This window comes from Balaenoptera acutorostrata, chromosome 3 (assembly GCF_949987535.1).
Source record: "Balaenoptera acutorostrata chromosome 3, mBalAcu1.1, whole genome shotgun sequence".
NCBI classification, from domain to species: Eukaryota; Metazoa; Chordata; class Mammalia; order Artiodactyla; family Balaenopteridae; genus Balaenoptera; species Balaenoptera acutorostrata.
In genome coordinates this window covers 97,459,535-97,477,929 of record NC_080066.1, presented here as the reverse complement: position 1 = coordinate 97,477,929, position 18,395 = coordinate 97,459,535, and the positions used below count along the sequence as shown (strand labels likewise).

Below are 18,395 nucleotides of genomic sequence, written 5' to 3'. Positions count from 1 at the left end.
GCCTACCCAAGTATAAAAAAACCTGATGCAACATAGTAAGCAACTAAGTGAAAAGACTTGCCCACTATTAGATGGCTCTGTCTTCAGGGAGGGCATGTCAGTGGCTGCGGAGCTGCGTGGCTCACATCATGGGCAGCAGCACTCAGAGCAGTGGCAGGAAGACAGGGCACCTGACCTGCAAAGTCAGGGGGCATCTGATCCTTACACTCACATGTAGAATGTTCCTCCAGAGCTGGGAGCGTTTCCCCTGCGTGGGGAGTCCTGATGCTACACAGCGGATACGGCATTTCCAAAGCATGGCAGGCTAACTGTCAAAAAGATAGTAAGAATGTTGGCAGCTAGATGGCTGTTAAACAATCAAAACTTCACTGCCTAGTACAAAAGCCAGAGCTCATAGGAGCTGCTGCCTTAAATTTTGCAGGGTGCTAAGCTCTAAGGAAACATGTAGCACTACACATACCATCCTTAAACACAACCCAAAATGAGAGATGCACAGGTGGTTCAGAGGACTGAGTGCCAAACCTTTAACCCCCTCACTTTAACACTGAGAAACCACCCATGAAACTTGCAGCTCAATTAGTACCATTTAATCCGGATGGAGCACCCCAAACACAGTAGGCACGTAAAGCATCAACTCACACAGAAACTGCCATCATCCCGAGCTTACACTGCTGAAATGTGTGTACGGTTCCTCCGCCATAAGCTTCTCTGCTACAAACACCTCTGCCGCAAATGTTTTCCCTGCGTAACTTAATTGGCCGTAAGGCATTGTTGCCGTAAAAGATAAAATAACTGGTTGACAGTTTGGTTTCATTTCTTCATTGATGCAGTACTCCCATTTTTATATTGTATTAATCTGAAAAACTCTGAGGGTCTCAGAGGCACAGGATTGAACGCATATGTCCCACAAAATTTTGGACTGTCTGTCCAAAAGTGACATTATGCCCAGAACAAACAACCGTGTAGAGGCTTTTCACAACACAAGTCAAAGCTTAGTTACAAATATACATCCTAGTATTTGGAAGCTGTTACCTCTTTTTTTTCAAAGTGATTCAGTTATATATATACAGACACAGACACACACACATACATATATATTCTATTTTATAGTTTATATTCTATATATATATTCTATTTTATATTATTTATATATTCTTTATATTCTAATATATATATTCTTTATATATTCTTTTTCACATTCTAATATTCTAATATATATTTTATATTCTAATATGTATATATATTCTAATATATATATATTATATTCTTTATATTCTAATATATATATTCTTTTTCACATTCTTTTACATTATAGGTTATTACAAGATATTGAATATAGTTCCCTGTGCTATACAGTAGGTCCTTGTTGTTTACCTGTTTTATATATAGTAGTGTGTATATGTTAATCCCAAGCTCCTAATTTATTGTCCCCCAACCCATCCCCTTTGGTAACCATAAGTTTGTTTTCTATGTCTGTGAGTCTATTTCCGTTTTGTAAATAAGTTCATTTGTATCATTTTTTGAGATTCCACATGTAAGTGATATCCTATGGTATTTGTCTTTGTGTGATTTACTTTACTTAATATGATAATCTTTAGGTCCATCCATGTTGCTGCAAAGGGCATTATTTCATTCTTTTTTATGGCTGAGTAGTATACATATACATATACATATACATATACAGTATACCACATACAGTATACAGTATACATATACAATATACCACATCTTCTTTCTCCATTTATCTGTTGATGGACATTTAGGTTGCTTCCATGTCTTGGCTATTGTAAACCATGCTGCTTTGAACATTGGGGTACATGTGTCTTTTAGAATTATGGTTTTCTCCAGATATATGCGCAGGAGTGGAATGCAGGATCATACTCTATTTTTAGTTTTTTAAGGAAACTCCATACTGTTTTCCATAGGGACCGCACCAATTTACATTCCCACCAAGAGTGTAAGAGGTTTCCTTTTTCTCCACACCTTCTCCAGCATTTATTATTTGTTGACTTTTTAATGATGGCCATTCTGACTGGTGTGAGGTGATACCTCATTGTAGTTTTGATTTGCATTTCTCTAACAATTAGTGATATTGAGCATCTTTTCACGTGTCTGTTGGCCATCTGCATGTCTCCTTTGGAGCTGTTACCTCTCTTAAAGAAGGAGGAAATTTTAGTGAAAAAGAAAAAGTGTGCAAAGTGAGAGAGTAGCATGGACATATATACACTACCAAATGTAAAATAGAGAGCTAGTGGGAAGCAGCTGCATAGCACAGGGAGATCAGCTCAGTGCTTTGTGACCACCTAGAGGGGTGGGATAGGGAGGGTGGGAGGGAGACGCAAGAGGGAGGAGATATGGGGATATATGTATATATATATAGCTGATTCACTTTGTTATACAGCAGCAACTAACACACCATTGTAAAGCAATTATACTCCAATAAAGATGTAAAAATTAAATAAATAAAAAATAAAATAAAGACTAGTGGAAAAAGAAAAAAAGGAAAAAAAAGGAAAATGTGTGATGCCAAACAAAGAGATGAATTAACAAGCAAAAAAATGTATAAAATACTATGATTGAAAAACTCTAAAGACAAGTATTTAGGTACAATCCATAAAATAAAATCAGTTATTTGTGCAGTATTGCCATGAATCTATGCACATTTTAAATGTATTCAAATAATTTGTATTTTGCAATAATTTCTTTTTAATTTTATAATTCATTTTTCATGTTTCATTATGTCCTTTTCTATGCCCTTCTTTTATTTTTTGCTATTTTATCTTTTATGGCAGAATTGCCTTATGGCCAATGAGTTATGCAGCAAGTATATTTAGGCAAAAATGCTTGAGGCAAAGATGTTTATTGCAAAGAGGCTTTCGACGAACATACCTAGAACTGTTGAAATGGCCTTGTTCCTGCTATCCCTGCATTCCTCACCATGTTTCAACCCACTTCCCACCAGCAGCCAGACCCTCTTCTTGAAACACATAGATCTGATTTTGTTGTGTCCCTGCTCAAAACCTTTCCATTGTTCTTAGTATAAAGTTACTTAATTCATGACCATAGCCAGCCAACCTCCTCAGCCTGATCATACCCACTCTCTCTCATACCCACCAAGCTCTATTTTGTCCTTCTTTTAGTTCCCTAACCACACCTGCCTGCCTCAGGACTTTATCACACGCCTTGTCCTGGTCTGAATCATGACCTTTCTCCCCACCCCCAGCCCACCACCGTAACCAGGCTAATTTCATTCCTCATATTTCTGCCTAAATGTCACATTTTCAGAATATCCAAATTAAGTGTCTCCTCTTATATTTTTCTCATAGCACCCTACTGTTCTGCTTTCAGGACAATCACAGTTTGTAGCAATTAAGTATTTAAGTCTTTGTTAAAGTCTGTTTTTCCTACTAGAATGTAAACTCCAGGAGAGCACAGGAAAATGACTCATTCATTTCTATTCCTAAGTGCCTTCTACATTAAGTTGTTCATTCAATATTTGTTGAACAAATGAAAGAATGAATGAACATGGGTACTCTTTCCCTGAAACACTCTGTTCTCTAATAATCTAGGGATAATCCAAAACAGGTTTCCTTCCAAACTGAGGGCCTGTCCCTGCACATCAAATTATCTCTCCTGGGTCACAGGATGACCCATTGCGCCCAAGCAGGTGCTCCTTGCCACTGCCAGTCTGGTGTCATAGCATCTCATCTGCAAGATGGGTCTCATGGCACTAGCCACAGTCTGGGTTATAAGCACAGAACTCATGTCGTCAGCACATGACACCAGACCATAAGAGGCAAATTTCTTGCCTTGCACAAAATTAGCCATTTAATAAATATTTGTTGCATTGGAATCTGAGCGTTGCACAAGACCTATGAACAAGCCCCACATTTTATATCTAAAAGCTTAGTTCATGATTTCAAATATTGAAATCCATCATTCACATAGGAGTATGTATATTTGCAAAGCATGTTTCATTTGTTGATTAAGAAAATACCATGAAAAAATTTAAAAAATAAAATAAAATAAAATGCAAAACAGGGACTTCCCTGGTAGCACAATGGTTAAGAATCCACCTGCCAGTGCAGGAGACACGCGTTTGATCCCTGGTCCGGGAAGATCCCACATGCTGCGGAGCAATTAAGCCCGTGCGCCACAACTACTGAGCCTGTGCTCTAGAGCCCACGAGCTACAACTACTGAGCCCATGTGCCACAACTACTGAAGCCCGCATGCCTAGAGCCCATGCTCCACAACAAAAGAAGCCACCGCAATGAAAAGCCCATGCACCGCAACAAAGAGTAGCCCCCGCTCACCACAACTAGAGAAAGCCTGCATGCAGCAACAAAGACCCAACACAGCCATAAGTAAATAAATAAATAAATTTATAAAAAAGAAAAAAAAATGCAAAACAAAAAAAAAAAAAGAGAGAGAGAGAAAATACCATGATCTTAGTTAGAATCTACCTCTACTCTCCCAAATGAAAAAGCAAGACAAAACAGAAAGGCACTCTGAGAGATTTAACCTATTTTTATGGGGCAAAAAATTCTATTTCTATCCCAGGAATCTGGAGCCCCAGAGAAGGCTGTAAGGTGTGGGCAGTGTTGCAAATAGGCTTCTAGCCCACAGCTCTCTGCACTGTTTGTGTACTTAGTGGTAACCGTGGCAGAGTCTACAGATATATCATTGCAATGCAACAATGGAGGGACAGCACTGAAATATGAAAACAGCAATTAAGAGCAAAGTTACTAGTTCCTTAGTATATATCATGAAAGTATTTCCCAATCCTGCACTTAATTGCCAGATGCTCAAGCAATGACATAAAATGACAGGAAAAACTGCAAATAAGTGAAGGACAAGCCCCTAAAGGAGTTAAGGCAGTAATCTAACTGGGCAGATGATACACAAACACCCCAATCTTCATCCTGTTCTAGCACCCAATGATCTAAAGTGCAGGTAACCGATGAATAAGTTCAGCGATTATGACAATTCCAGGGACAGAATGCAAAAGGCCATTTAAAATATTAAAAGGAAGAAAGACAAAGCCCACACATGCTCATGTGCACTTACACACATGGAGCACACATAGGCTAGAAAGTTAATAATGCCCAGATCCTGCATATAACCCTCCAGCCCCAATGCCTCCAGGGAACTCAGACCCCCTGGTCCTCCCCACTCAGCAACCATTGCTGAGTGTCCACCACTCCACTGCGGGACCACAGCCAGGAGGCCCCTCTGTTAGTATTCACAGATGTATCATCCTTGTTTAGAACCTGCTGACCTCGCATCTGATGGAGTCAACTGAAACACCCACCAAAATGACAACAATAACAGTACCTTAGTGTTGGACACCAGAAAGGTACTGATTGAAACAGTTCTCTCTGAATAAACAACAAGGATGTACTGTAGAGCACAGAGAACTATATTCAATATCTTGTAATAAGCTATGATGGAAAAGAATCAAAAAAAGAATATAGATATATACAATATACATATATATGTATACAATACATATATATGTATAACCAAACCACTTTGCTGTATACATGAAACTAACACAATATTGTAAATCAACTACACTTCAATAAAAAATAAATAAATAAATAGACAAAAAAGAATTCTGGCACAAAAAGGGAGTATATTCTTCAGCAATATTTACAAATGATTTATAGATTTATTCACATAAGATTTAATTAGGGAATATTTTATGTTGCATTAGCCAAACTACAATTATTTCCATACGTTGTCAAGCACCAAGGTTTAATCCATTTAACAATTAAAAACAAACAAACAAACAAAAAACAGCTCTCTCTCTGTCTCTCTCCCTCTCCCTGTTGGACACACACATTTAAAGACCTGAAGAGTTTCCGTGCTTTTCCTGGAATCATGTGACCAGCTACAGTTTGGGGAATCTATCAAAGCAAATTCTCCTCAAATGCCTTATCTCTGGGTTTGTCTTCCACATAAAATATGAGTCACTCTTAGGATCCAAATATTTAAGTTAAACTTTGTCTGCACTGTGGTTTCCTCCAACAGGACCATGCTTCACAACTTCCATGTCAGTCTAGATCTCTTTGCTAGACTTGGACAGCCCTGGGTCTACTTCGGTGGTTACCTCAGAGCTCTTTCGTAGATAAGGAAATAAAAATTGAAAATCAAGAGTGGAAACTGGCATCAACATCCCATTGGATGTTACTAAGAAGTCAGATAATGGGAGAAACTTAGATCTCACTCTTGGATGAGCCTGATTTTATCACTTCTCAGTACAAGTGGTTTCTTGCTGCCCAAATTACTGATGGGATTACCTGTCATACTACCATTGTGGTTTAACAGTTGAGTTTTAAAGTTTCTTTGATCTTAAAGATATCCTTTTAAAAATGCAGTTTGTCTTAGGAGAGACCACACCTTACAGCTCCATTAGATTATATAATTCAATATTTAAGATCCAGAAAGATCTGATACTGAGATAAGTAAGTCAAGAAACAATCATGTTTACTTCCCATTTTTTTCCTAGTTGTGGTCAAAATTATGCCACCGTACTTTGTGAGACCTTGGGTGGATTACCTAACTGCACGGAGTTCAACTTGGCCCTCTTTCAAAAACAGAGATTTCAATCTTTTTCCAATGTCACGCTATCATAAAAACTGTTCATTGTATGCATATACATTTCAGAAAATATAAAACATGATATTTACCTTAATCTTTGAAAGTCATATAGCATAAGGAGCATGGTGAACATCTAAGTACCATAAAAAAATAAAGTGAAAGGCAGTGATTACATTTACAGCAGAAGGGATGAGTATGACTTGGAGAAGAAAATGTCTTTCATATAGAATTTTAATTAAATATCTCAATTTTACAAGTAATAAATGAATATATTTGTATAAGCATAAGACATGTGAGGTAATGCAGCATAGTTCACCCACTTAGAGTTGGCAGTCTTGAGGTCAAATTTCAGCACAAATCTGCTGGCCATGTGACCTTGGGCAGGTTAGTTTATTCTGTAGCTGAGGTTCTTCACCTGTCAAATGGGGGTTAAATTAGCTTTTGGCAAGTCATAGGTACTCCAGAAGCAGTAGTAAATGTGTTGATTTTCTGAAAGTGGCTGGGAGGTAACTCCAGGAGAGAGGGAAGCAAACAACCTCAAATGCAGCCACACGATGGATTCATTCCTTTACCATCCCTTATTCAATCACTCACCAAGCATTTATTAAAATAAAACCTACAATGTGATAGGAATCATGCTAGAGGTTGAGCGTTCATCTTTAAGTGATGAACGTACACAGATACTAGCAGTGCCATGAGTTAAATTTAAGTGCCAGAAAAGAGGGAGTGGATGAGGCTACTTCTCAGAAGAGGTGGCATGAGAGTAGAACTGTGAATGTAAGAGAGGAGTTGGCCAGGAGGTCACAGAGATGAATTACGTTCCAAAGATAGGAATGGCCAGTGGCTGTGGAAAGAGCCTGGAGAAGGGCATGGTCTTACTCATGTTGGTAAGGTCTGGACTGAGTGCATTATCTGAAGGATGATGTGTGCTCGGTAAGATGTGTGACTTAGGAAAGGGAGAAAACTGTTCCAGATGTGAGAGTAAGGTAAAGGATTCAGGAAGAACTGAAACAGCTGAGATAAATATGATGAGGAACAGACACATGAGATGAGAAGAATGAGATGGACCAGTGCTCACTGATGGACGGCAGTGGAGAGGAGGGGGCACTAGTCATGGAATCAAGATGCCGTCTCCGTGGTCCTCATTTAGCCATGAGCTGCTTGCATGGCCTTGAGCAAGTCACCTCAATATCTCTTGATTCCAATTTCCTCAGCTCTGAAGTCAGGGAACTGAATCCACCCTATGAACTGTCTCAACTCTCTCCCCTTCCACTTAGGATTTGGGAAGCTCCCACCCACCACCTCTAGTTTTTTGTTCCCTTACATAGCAGAAAGTAGGAGCCTAAGGGAAGCAGAACCACATGATAGGAAGGAAGAAGAAAACTTTTCCAGGCTCATAAAGGAAAATTCTAGAGCTTTAGGATGAAATTAAAGGGCTTTAGGATGATAAAGTGGTTTGAGCTGCCATTTTAATAAGCTTAATGAACTGGCCACTCCAAAAAAAGAAAATAAAAAATCTGCAAAGTTAAATATTTTTATTGCCTGAAATAGAAATTGAAAAAGTATTGTGGGAATGTGAGGGGTGAAAGGAGACACTTCTGGGAAAAGGGTCTTTCACCAATGACACGTACCCTTGCCCCACCATGGGGGTTACCTCTTTAACCTCTTCATAAAGGTTACCTTACCATGTGAAGAGTATTATTTACAGGGTAGATTTCTAAACCCATTATCCTGTAGCATATGCTGAAAATTATAAACTGTTAGCCTGATCAGGCTATGTAATTTAATTAATTATAATTTAAAGACAGTTTCATATAATTGTCACAATTCCTTGAGTCTACATCCTCTGACTTACTTGTCTTTAATGGCAGTGCTGGCCTGGTATATAGCAGGTACTCAGGAGGTGTTCATTAAATGGATGATCTGACAGAGGAAAAGCCAAGCCCTGCCTGGGTGTCTTGGAGACCTTTGGTCTCCTCCCTTGAGCTGGAAGCGCCATGAAGATCCAGTGATCTCAACATAAGCAATTCTGCATAAGCACATGCAACCTGTATCTTGTTGTAGATATGGAATCAGACCCATTCCGAAGTCGCTGGGGGGAAAACCAGAGATTCCAAACAAGGTATGAAGTCCCAGGCTGCTGAGCTGAGCCTACTGTTATCATGATGATGAGGGCAGTGAGATTCCTCAGCTGTGGGGAATAACAAGCCTTCTGAAATATCTAATATCAAAGCCATATGCCTTCAAGGTGAACAGCCATGGACACAATCTCCTTTGGGGGGAAAAACAAAAAAAAGTCCTATTAAAACTAAAGCCTCAGCAGAATTCCAGATGCACTCAGCAATGAACAAATTATTGCTGGGCCAGCCCTCCAGGCAGAGGTCTTGACTTCCCTCCCAAGATACCCTCTTTCCAGATGAAATAAAATTATTTTTAAATGTCTATGTTCCCTGTTGATGCAGGGAGACATCTTAAACAGACTTTAGACAACCTGCATTGTTACAAGGATTAAAAAGTTGGCCATCTCTGCAGGCAAAGCAGTAAGAAATACTAACTTCAGGAGGCAGAATGTGTGCTTTCTCCCCTTGCTTTCAACTCCAAGAGTATGAACAAACAAAGCAGTTATTCCGATCTTCGGTCTATGGAGATTAACAGGGGAAACCAGGCGTGATACTATTTTCCTATAAGAAATGCAGAAGATTGCCAGAAAATTCTTTTTAATTTCTCATGCTGACCACAGTTCCAGTAACATAATAGGCCTCCAATAGATATTGCTGATAAAAATGAAATTTAAAGAAATTCATTAGTTTTCATGACTTTGTGTGGCAGGGTCCATCTAAGGCAATGGTTCAATTATCTCACGCTTCCAGCTCATCCTTCACTTTATCAAGTCATTTCCCCACAGAATTCCTTCTATCACCTGAGCTACTTTCTGATGAATGAGGTTAAGGCTGGGAGAGAAAGTTCAAGGCCCTGTATCAATCCAGAGGCAGAGTAGGGAGTTCTATTAAGAACTTAAACCACAAGTTCACTTTCCTTGGCAGTGGGCATAGTTCCAAAAGCACTGGCTCATCACTCCAGCTGTGTCCACCATGTTCCCACATATTGATGCATGTTACTGCAGCCCTCAGGAGTGGGAGCCCTAACACACAGGAACAGGGACAGGGACTCAAAGAACCTATGAGTTCTTCTGGGTCTCAGGACCTCAAAGAAGAAAATATTCAAAATCAACACAGCAATTAAAATGCCAACCATTATAATATCTTCTTCTTAACACCTCCTAGGGCTGAGGTGGAGAATATCAACATTGGGATTGGAAAAGAGACTGGATGGCTAATTTTAAGAACAATTTGAGCCCCTTTACTTTATAAGCATTCCTCAAAGTGCAGGAGAAGAAAAAGTGAAAAAGAAATATTTTAAGTAGATATTTTTCCAGTCCACTAAATTTTCTAACACAAAATTCAGTGCCCTTGTTAAGTCTCCCAGTAGCCTTTTTAATTCTTAACAGCAAGGATACTCTCCTCAACTTTTGGTTTCAGGTATGTCTTGAGGACTAATATAGTTAGTGCCTCCTAAATTTTTCTGAGTACTGTAATTTCTCTAAAAATTAACTATGCTACCTTTAAACAAAGCAAAATTCTTCCTTAATTTATGCATTTATTCAGTAAACGTTTATTTGGCACGTGCAGTGTGCAAGTCACTGAGCCAGACACTATGGAGGATATAAGGATAAGACATAGTCTACTGTAAAAATTAGGATGGAGTACATCTATCATCATCCATCCTGGGAAAACAGAAACCATTTGTACTTCAAATAAAATGAATTTAATATACGGGAATAGGTTACGCAGGTGATAGAAGAACCAGAAGCCCATCAGGGGATGGTGAAGCAAGCCAGAAATAAACAGTAGCAGGCACCACCACCATCCCTAAGCAGGAAAAACAAGGAGGTTGTGTTCCCAGACCCCAAGGGCAAGGACCACCCATTAAAATCTGGAACTATCAGGTGGGAGTTGGAGCCTCAAAGGAAATACAGCTCTCCTGGAGACATCTCCCAAGGCATGGGGGTGGGGAGAAGACCCTAGTTTCCACGCCAGTATCACCTAGTATAAAACCCACCCATTATGAAACCACCCAGTATGAAGCCAGTTGACCCAGGAGTGTGGGCTGCCCAGCCCACAGGTTCAGCCTCTGTGATAAAGGGCAGAGCAGGAAAAGGCAAAGAATGGATCTGAGAGCAAGCAGACCATACATATCAAGCTTTGACACCTGTGTAATAGCAAATACAAATTAGCAATATCACAGGAAAAGTAAAATAACTGTTCAATAATTGCCTTAACAAAGCTACAAACAAAAATCCATGAAAATTTAGAGAAAATAGATTATCAATTTAATTTAGAATTGCTGATGCTTTATGAAAGAGGCAGCACTTTGGGAAATTTAGGGGAAATGGATAGAATTTTGAAAACTAGAGGAGGTATAGAAAGAATTCTACTTTGCAAAAGCCTAAAAGGCATGTAAATATTCTGTAATCACCTACTGGGATCATATTAAAGATGGGCAAAAGTGGCAAGCTAAGGAATGTGAATTTTTCCTGGTAGATGAAAAGGAGTCAATGAAGATTTAGGGGTAGAGCTGTGTTAGGGATTATTTTTGCAGTGGCATGTAAAATCCATTGGACATGGAGATGTCAGGGAAGAGGTAATAAAGTCTGGCAGCAAGGCATGACCATGGGACTGCATGGAACCTTTTCTAATTGGTTGACTGTCAGCCGGTTGGAGGTATGGGGCAAACAACTGGAACTGTGAGCCCCGTGAGAGCTCAGAAAAGATGTCCAGATTGTGTACGTATTTGGAGGCACCATATGCAAAGTGATATAAGTTTAAAGCCTGAAGATGGATAAAATCACATGGACAGAAAAACAGAAGAGAAATATGTTTCAGAAAAGCCTTGGTTATAGAGGAAGAGGAACTAAAGAAGACAAAATGAGTGGTAGGAGAAGGAGGAAGAGACCCAGGAGAGGACTGCATTCAGTGGAAAGACTCTGAGAATAGAGTGAATGAGCAATTACATAAAATGTAGCAGAAAAATCAATGAGAATGACTATTGGGAAAGGGCGGTAGGATTTTTCATTTTATGGGAAATTTCAGAAAGTATCCAGAACTGAATTTGAAATCCAAAGATTTGGGCTCAAGGCATGCATAAAATAATTTCTCTTTACATCGTACTTTCTGCTTATGTATTATTCCTGCTCCCTAATAATTTTAGTACATATGGAGTTTGTTGCATCTTCTTTGGCTCTTCTCTCCAACATGATCTTTCGGTTCCTACATACTCTGCTAAATGCTTTGTACTCTTGATATTTCCTAAGACAGTGCATTGTCATGTCAAAATACCCACCAGAAATCCAGTCATCTACAGCCAGGGAGAGGGGGGTCACAACATATATATTGATATAATTTGGCTTCCTGAGGATTTACTCACTGACATGCATTTAAAAGGGAGTAAGGGCATAACAGCAAAGACTGACCTGGCAAGTCTAGCTAGCATCTTACTTTTGCAGTGAAGGCTCAACCAAACATAGAAAGCATGGTTTTGTAATAGGCTTCATTGACATAGTTTCGATTTATTTTTTCCTTGGCATTCTACAGAAAGCACTGAAGAAGAGAAAATACAGATTAGAGTGACACATGTTTATGAACTAGTATGTTGGCCTCTCCAGAAATTCATGCATTCTAGAGAAGATATTATCCACGGTACTAAGTTTAAACCACTTAGACTGTAATTCAAAACTCTACACAGTCTGATAACAGCCTACTTTCTCCAGCATTCTCTCTCTAACCATGCAGTCAATAACTCAACAAACATTTATGAAGCACTTACTCTCTTCCAGGATCATGCCAATCATTACACTGAGCACCCCCCAGCCAGGCCTTTTCCACTTAAACGCTGCAGCCACCACTGCTCTGCTGACCAGGGTCCTCCATCACCAATGCCTCACTCTTCTCTGCTCAGACTAAAACCCCTCTAGGAGCTGGGACTTTGCAATCAAACTGCTTTCCTTTTTGTTTTGTTTTTTTTTGGTAAACATTTTATTTTAATTTTATTTTATTTTTATTTTTTTTAACATCTTTACTGGAGTATAATTGCTCCACAATGTTGTGTTAGTTTCTGCTGTACAACAAAGCAAACCAGCCATACGTATACATACATCCCCATATCCCCTCCCTCTTACGTCTCCCTGCCACCCTCCCTATCCCACCCCTCTAGGTGGTCACAAAGCACTGAGCTGATCTCCCTGTGCTATGCAGCTGCTTCCCATTAGCTATCTATTTGACATTTGGTAGTGTATATATGTCCATGCCACTCTCTCACTTCGTCCCAACTTACCCTTCCCCCTCCCCATGTCCTCAAGTCCATTCTCTACATCTGCGTCTTTATTCGTGTCCTGCCCCTAAGATCTTCAGGGCATATACTCTGAGAAAACCATAATTCAAAAAGAGCCATGTATCACAATGTTCATTGCAGCTCTATTTACAATAGCCAGTACATGGAAGCAACCTAAGTGTCCATCGATAGATGAATGGATAAAGAAGGTGTGGCACATGTATACAATGGAATATTACTCAGCCATAAAAAGAAACGAAATGGAGTTATTTGTAGTGAGGTGGATGGACCTAGAGTGTGTCATACAGAATGAAGTAAGTCAGAAAGAGGAAAACAAATACTGTATGCTAACACATATACATGGAATCTAAAAAAAAAAAAAAAAAAAATGGTTCTGCTTTCCATTTAAATCCAGCCCCACCATTAGCTAGCTGTGTGACCTTGGACAAGTTCCTTAAACTCTTTATGCCTCAGTTTTCTCCTCTTTCTTCCTTATAGTGTTGTATTTTGATGATTAAACACATGTAAAAAGCACTTAGGAGGGTATGTAAAGGTACTGTGTAAAGCACAGCCTAGCTGGGAGGCAGACCATGAGCCTGTATCTCTGAACTTCACCCACAGGCCTGTTGCTGGGACCAGCCAAGGCTGGTCTGTTTCTGGTGAGACAAAGAGCCATCGGCTGATGCTTTGACCATGCAAAGAAGTGATCACAGCTGCTTCAGAGGTAATCAGCAAAGAATGTCAGGAGGAAATGGCCCAAGGGAGTAGAAATGCTTTTGCTCTCAGATGGTAGTTTCGCAAGCCAATGGACAAATGACAAGCTGGAAATAGCACACACTGAGTATTAGTGATAGTAACGGGAAATGGCTTTGGTCTGTAAGCTGGACCACACATCTACCACCCCTCGCTTGAGAGGAACCACTGGCTGAAACAGATAAGTTTCCCGACATGACTAACTTATTGAGTGACTATATTTTTGCCTGCTTTGCCCCTCATGCTGATGGGAAATGAGGCATCAGGGAATGCACAGAATTGAGGAAGCCCTGATAATATGAGAGACATCCTCCCTGGGGCAAGTCCTGTGGAGGAGAAGTTGACACTGCCCTCAGCCTAGGGGGCTCACCATTATTTCTGGTCTTCAGAACTAAAGGGGGTAGACCTAACACCTTCGTTCACCTGTGAGGTCGGTGCCAGCGCCAATGCTGGACTGACAGGAATAATTAAAGTGCAGAATTTTATGAATTACATATTTCATTTAAAAACTGAACCGTTGCAAGGTTAATCTTGTGACATCATCACATTCACCCAGTCTCAGGTCTATTTGTTACTGTTTCCCTAGTTTTGTTCTACAGAATCATGATTCCATTGAATTATTAATAGGAAATCCCTGAAAACAAGGATTCAGAAGTCAAATGAGTTTGGGAAAGTCATTTGAGTATGCTTGCTTGAGTGGGAGAGAAAGGAGGGAATGACTGCCTCAGTCCAGTGATCACATGGACCCTGGACTCACCCCCTGGAGTGGGCAGCACACACAAGCAAAGGTCATCCATGAAATGTGTCAGGGCCACTCAGGGAAGGACCCTCCCTCCTGGTGACTTTGGGTGGCTTGCAGGAGCAACCCCCAACCCTCCATATTAAAATGCATTTTTGGTGCCACATGAAACAAGTCAGAAAACTCCCAACAAACTCTTCAAACTCCTGTTTTCCAGGAAAATTCCAGAAATATGGATGTCTCTAAAAGACTATTTTTCTTAAAAAGGTTGAAAGTTGCCTGCAAAAACCTTGAAAAATAGCAGCAGCAGATACAATATGATTGTATTGTATGAGGATTCAAGACCATCACCTACCTTCCTATTGTTCTAAGATATAGTTTTATAAGCGACAAGTCAGTTATTAAATTCACTGGTTGAGAATATACCTGTTAGGGAACCACTGACCAAAACTGCCAGCCTTGGCCAAACATAAGGATAACCACTTGCCTGTTATCATCATGTCTCATGTTATCATGAGTTGTCTCACAACAGGAGGTCCCGATGAAAAACGAGGTGCTGCCACCAAAAACTAACCGAGAGAATTTGAGAGGGACCGAAAGGAGAGAGGACACACCAGCCGATAGTATGTCTTGTAAAAGTAATCTGGAGGAATTCAGGAGGGGCAAAAGAGGAGGGAGAAAAAAAAAAAAAAAAAAAAAAAAGGAGGAGGGAGGAGACATATGTCCTGCAGACCTCCCAGAAACTCTCACGCTGGAATCCATGTTGGCTGAGAGATGCACGCGCCACCAGGAAGGACCCTGAGTCACCTAATATGGGCCAAGCAAGATGATTGGCCAGAGACAACCCGGAAACTAAACCCATTACCATAAAACCTGAGACTGCCAGCCACAGGGCAGAGCAGTTCTCCTGGGTTCCCTTACCCTGCTGCTTTCCACCCGGGCTCCCCTTCCCAATAAAGTCTTTTGCTTTGTCAGCACGTGTGTCTCCTCGGACAATTCATTTCCGAGTGTTAGACAAGAGCCCGCTCTCGGGCCTTGGAAGGGGTCCCCCTTCCTGCAACATATTTTTATTGATTCCAGGCACAACGGCATCGCAGGTTCCCTTCAGTTGAGTAATAACCTGAGGTATAAAGAATTCATTATCCAGTGAAAGTGCTGACTCTTCTGTATGGTATTGGAACGCGCTCCCTTCCTATTACCTCTTTAATTATCATTTTAATAACAATCCAGTAGTTGGCCAAACTCCTCTGCTCAGGCAGACCCAGAAATTCCCCGGGGGAGGCGGCGGTGGGGGTGGGGGAAGCAGGGGGCGGGGAGATGACTTTCCCCCCAAAGTGAACAATACTCCGTGGCTCAGCTTCCTCATCACTACCCAACGTGCGCTAATGTCATGAACGAAGTTCACCCCAATAGTCAAGTCACTTTCTGGGCATCCATGAGACTTGCAGAAGGGCAGGGACCCTTTCAGGCCACAGGGAAGTGGGAGCAGATTGTTGCCACAAGACTGTGGGCCTGTCCTAACTCACTCGGTTAGTTTAACCAGAAAATCGAGCTGGAAGCTCCAAGAGTCAAATTAGTGGCTCTGCCACTAACCAGCTGGGACAAAGGGCAATTTCCTTCACCTCTTGGTGCTTCCATTTTCTAATCTGAAAAATGAGGAGGTTTAGACCAGATGATCTCAGGGTCTCCTTTGGCTCCACTTCAAGCTACTAGTTGATGGCTCTGTGCAAAGAGGAACCACATCTTCGTTGTTCACCACTTTAACTCCAGCACTGAGTACGTTTCTAGAACATAACAGGTGTCGAATGGGTATTTTTTTTTAATGTATGAACACTCAAATACAATGCTGAATTCAATCCAAAATATGCAGCTGGTTCATATAATTCAGGGCAAAACACCCCTCTTTTCCCTCAAAGACTAAAATCCCTTTCATTTTTATCTCAGTTTCCTAGATGAGACCCTAAATAGCCCCCTTACTAGATTTACTTAGCTGGTGCATTGAATAGCATTGTCACCTACCAGAGGTAACATAAATCCTCCAACAAGAACTTTTAGGAAAAAAATCTGTGAATAATCCAATGCATCAGACTTATTCGCTGATGACAAAGTAAGTCACTGAAAAGACCTTTGAGATAGCCAGTGATGACTTGTGATTAGGTTCAGAACATGAAGAACCATTCTGCAAAAAAGGAAAAACAAAAGACAACCTGTTACACAGAGTTCTTCCGAAGATAAAAATAGACAGGGCTGGCACAAGAAAATTCTGAAGGTCAGGCATTTTTTCTGTATTTCCAAAGTCCCTTTTCTAACCCCTTCCCCGAATTCAACAAAGGACTCATTATTTATCGTAATTGCAAGTTTAAGCCTTTAGTCTCTTATTGTGCAATTAAAGACATATGTTAAAGGAATTTGGGGCAATAGAAAACAGATGGGGAGATCTTTGGCGGGAGGGTTCAGTGGAAGGCAGGGAGATCTTCATACCTCTCACGCTCCACTACACCTAAAACTGATCTTAAACCTAAACTTCCTATGGGAACTTTTTGGTTGCCTGGTGGTCTGGGGGTTGAGGTGGAGTGAAAGGTGACAGAACACTTACCCAAAAGGAATAGGGAGGGTGTCTGACCTATTCCCATCTTCCTGCCACACACGTCCAGGGTCAGGGTCCAGGGATCCCTCTGACTGAGCCCTCTCCCCTTCCTGAGGCCAGTACAATACAGGATAGCCTCAATTCCCTCAAAAAGAGTCATGGGCTATTTTCCTCCCAACCTTGCCCCCCCAGGCAACCTCAGTTTCTAGGGTTCCTGATCACCCACTTCTTTAAGACTAACCCCAACCTTATATAGTAACTCTATTTTTCTGAACAAGATCCAGGGACTGACCCATAGTCTGGGGGAAAAAAAAAAAAAATGAACAAGTATTTGAAATTTGACCTGCATCATAACATTGGAGATGCTCCAACAGGATAGAAGCACAGGCAGCTTGAAGCATTAGGTTAGTGTACAGAAAAGCCCAGCACTGCCCAGAACAAGAGACCCTTACCAGAGAGTAAGATCTAGGATCTGAGTGTGATTATATGTATGGCAATGATGGTAACAGTGGAAAAAAAAACAAAACAAAAACAAACCACAACACCAGGAAAAACTATTCATGATGAGACCAATTCTTAGTACCGATGAACTAAGCAATGGGAGAAGAAAAGTTATACTTTTCCTGTAAAGGCAATACTAAATGTAATCATTGGAATACTAAATGTAAGCATATATCCATGAATGTATGGCCAATTATGGAGCAAATACAATAGAAATTATGTATATCTTAATGTGGTCAAATTTATTGTAGCTTTTACTGTGTAGTAATGCTAAGCTGAACTTCTCAGTCTTCTTAGCTTGTGACTCATGGTTGTCAGATTGTATCTAAAGTAATAAAAGACCACAGTAGTTAAGAAACCTTGATGTTATTTGATTTGTCTAATATCCAACCCTGCACCCATATCCCCAGATATTATATAAGATAGTTGTTGCTTTATTTTAAATCTCCATTATTTTATGACTTGATACTATATTGATATTTTAAAATAAAACTTGTGAAATTTTGAGAGGTTACAATTTTTTCTGTTATGGGCAGTATAATGTAGTATTTAAGGAAACCAACATTGTTGTCACATAAATCTGAGTGTGAATACTACCTATGAAGTGTGTGAACTTAAACTGAGAGACTATTTTACCTCTACATATCAGTGTGCTCTTCTATAAAATGGGTACAATGATAGGGATGATTCAATATACCAACCAAGAGTACCACATAAGGGTTGAGGGTCATGGAATCTCAGAGTTAAGTGAGGTCTTTAAATTCTCCAGTACAACCTTCTAATTATACTTGCAGAGATCATTCCTCCTTATGTAGAGTTTTAA

At 40.3% G+C, this 18,395-nt stretch overlaps 1 long non-coding RNA gene across 1 annotated transcript in view; it reads right to left on the bottom strand.

Moving 5' to 3' along the window:
• Positions 1–18,395, bottom strand: part of LOC130707665 (uncharacterized) — a 513,593-nt gene that overhangs the window by 480,843 nt on the left and 14,355 nt on the right. The gene's annotated exons all lie outside the window — the stretch shown is intronic.